This window comes from Neophocaena asiaeorientalis, unplaced genomic scaffold (assembly GCF_003031525.2).
Source record: "Neophocaena asiaeorientalis asiaeorientalis breed wild unplaced genomic scaffold, Neophocaena_asiaeorientalis_V1.1 scaffold388, whole genome shotgun sequence".
Taxonomy (NCBI): domain Eukaryota; kingdom Metazoa; phylum Chordata; class Mammalia; order Artiodactyla; family Phocoenidae; genus Neophocaena; species Neophocaena asiaeorientalis.
Window position 1 is genome coordinate 2,116,375 of NW_020172738.1, and position 3,313 is coordinate 2,119,687.

Below are 3,313 nucleotides of genomic sequence, written 5' to 3' on the forward strand. Positions count from 1 at the left end.
AAAAAAAAAAAAAAAAAAAGATATTGGCAGAGCCATGCTACCTAACAGCTGTAGGGGAGATCCTTCCTTGCCTCTTCTAGCTTTCGGTGTTCCCCGGCAACCCTTGGCATTCTTTGGCTTGTAGTCACATGGCTGTCTTCTCCCCTTGTGTCTTCATGTTTTTTTCTCTCTGTGTGTTTCTGTGGTCACAAGATGTTCTCTTCTCTTACAAAGACACCAGTCAGATTGGATTAAAAGCCCGCCCTACTAATGTATGACATTTTTTAAAATTAATTAATTTATTTGTTTATTTTTGGCTGTGTTGGGTCTTTGTTGCTGCACGCGGGCTTCCTCTACTTGTGGCGAGCGGGGTCTACTCTTTGTTGCGGTGCGCGGGCTTCTCGCTGCTGTGGCTTCTCTTGTTGTGGAACATGGGCTCTAGGTGTGCAGGCTCAGTAGTTGTGGCTCGCGGGCTCTAGAGCCTGCAGGCTCAGCAGTTGTCGTGCATGGGCTTAGCTGCTCCGCGGCATGTGGGATCTTCCCGGACCAGGGCTTGAACCCATGTCCCCTGCCTTGGCAGGTGGATTCTTAACCACTGCGCCACCAGGGAAGCCCTAATGTGTGACATTTTAACTAATTTGCAATGACCCTATTTCCAAGTAAGGTCACCTTCTGAGACACTGGGGATTAGGACTTCAACATATCTTTTTTGGGGACACAATCCAACTCATAATAACAACAAATATCTGCTTAAAACTATTCTCACAGCTTATTCTTACACAAAATTATTTAGTTTGATCATACTTACTCATCACACTTGAATCCAGAATTCAATTTGTCTATTTCTTATAAGCAGTTTCACTTAAAAAAAGAAAAAAGAAATACTAACCCTCTCTGAAGTTATTCAAAAGCACATGCTATCTATTCTTGAAGATAAATTCCAAAGAGGAGTATCAAAAATATTTTTATCTTGTCGATATCATTAGAATATGGGCAGAGCCCCCAAAGAATGGTGTTGCGGCCCCTGATTCATTTTGATAAGTACCTTCTGGTGAGTTTGGGGAATAGTCACTGTCTTTATTTGTCTCTGAGATGAATCTAGAAAAAGGTCAGAAGAAAATCTCAGTGAAGTGATCTCTTCAGCTGCTCACATCCCAAGAGCTTCTTAACTGATCTGCTTCCCAGTTGTTACTCTGAATATCTTGTATATGTCCCACTGTTCCTCTCTCATATCTATCATCTATCTGCCTATCTATCTATCTATCTACCTATCATCTACCTATCTATCTATCTATCATCTATCTACCTATCATCTATCTATCTATCATCTATCTACCTATCATCTATCTATCTATCTATCATCTATCTACCTATCATCTATCTACCTATCACCTATCTATCTATCTATCTATCTATCTATCTATCATCCACCCATCATCAATGTTTCTGTCCAATCCATTTAACTTTTTCATTACATAAATAAATCACGTTTACTGTAGAACAGGGTCTGTGGGTGGGTCGGGGTGTACTTTTGCTCCCTAGGGGACTTTTGGCAATGTCTGGAGACATTTTGGTTGTCACAACTGGGAGATGCTACTGGCATCTAGTGGATAGAGGCCAGGGGCGCTGCTAAACATCCTACAAGATGCAAGACAGCCTCCACAATAAAGAATTGTCTGGCCCCGAATGTCAGTGGTGCTAAGGTAAAGACATCCTTTGTAGAAAAATAGAAGCTTTGAAGAAACAAATGTAAAAATAATTTTCACTGGGGATTTCTACAATTAACATTTTGGCCAAATTCTTCCAGACTTTATTTTTTTAATGCACAAAAATACATTTGGAAATAATTACAGATGTGTGAAGAAAGAAATGTGATTATCATATACATAGTTTTGTAATCTTTTTTCACTTAGTAATATTATTCCATGTCAGTGGTTTTATATCTGTCACATCGTTTTTCTCATTAAAAAATAAGCTTTTAAAAAACAAAAGTATTACATTCACGTGGTTAAAAATGAGAATTGCAAAAGTGTGTAAAGTAAGAAAGTTCTTCCATAGAGGTTATGTACAATTTAGTACATGTGACTTCTTTAAACACCACACATTGGATTGTGCAATGACACTGTTGTGTACTCTGCTTTCATTGCATAATAACGTATCTTAGGACAATTTCCATATCCACACATATAGATCCATCCCATTCTTTATACTGCTGTGTAGTATTGTGTATAACGTGGGTGGGCCTCACCCAATCAGTTGAAGGCCTGAATAACACAAAAGACTGACCTCTCTCAAGGAAGAAGGAATTCTGCCAAAAGACGGCCTTTGAACTTGAACTACAACATTGGCTCTTCCCTGAGTCTCCAGGCTGCCAGCCCACCTCCAGATTTTGGACTTGCCAGCTCCATAATTGCATGAGTAATTCCTTGAAATAAATCTCTTTCTCTCTCTCTCTCTCTCTGTACACACACACACACACACACACATATTCTGTTAGTTCTATTTCTCTGGAGAACCCTAAGACATCAGGCTTCTGGCCTCAACAACACTAGAACTGATGGAAAGTTTAAATTACCTTGCCCCCACCCCATATATAATATTTTAAGGAAGGGAGAAATAGAAGAATATCTTGGTCAATTCTCCAAGAGTCAACAGGGTGGGAGAGGATTTTCCTGTTGAGCTTTGGTGCAGAGTCGACCCAATCTATAGTTAGCAAAGAAAGGCTTCTCTAGAAGGAACATTACTGCGGAGGTGAGGCAAATATCTCCTGTTTACAGTGGTCTAATCAGAGGGGCTGTTAGTCTCCTGTCGCTGCTGTAACAACCCACCACCCATTTAATGGCTTAAAACAACACTAGATTTATCCCACAGTTCTGTTGGTCAGAAGTCTCAGCTGGGCTCAGCAGGGTCCTCTGCTTAGGGTCTCATAAGACTCAAATCAGGGTATTGGCCAGCTGCCTTCTTATTGGGTGGCTCTGGGAAGAATCTGCTTCCAGCCTCATTCAGGGTGTGGGCAGAATGCAGCTCCTTGTGGAGAGGGGCCAACCAGGAGTTCCTAATCCAGGGGCGTAAGGTTTCAGTGACGACTTAGATGAGTACTAAGTCCTAGAGGTCTGCAGTAGAACCTTGTAGGTATCTTTCACCACACACTGTCCTGTCCACTTCGAAATGTGTCAAGAGGGTCAATCTCCTGAGAAGGGTTCTCATCCCAAGAGAGTGATCGATAGATAGACTGATAGGTAGATCGATTGATCAATGGATCGATTTGGTGGGAAGAAACAAAGATGGGTGAACGGGAGAGGAGGTGCAACCTCGCCTTCCCCACCCCCGCCCA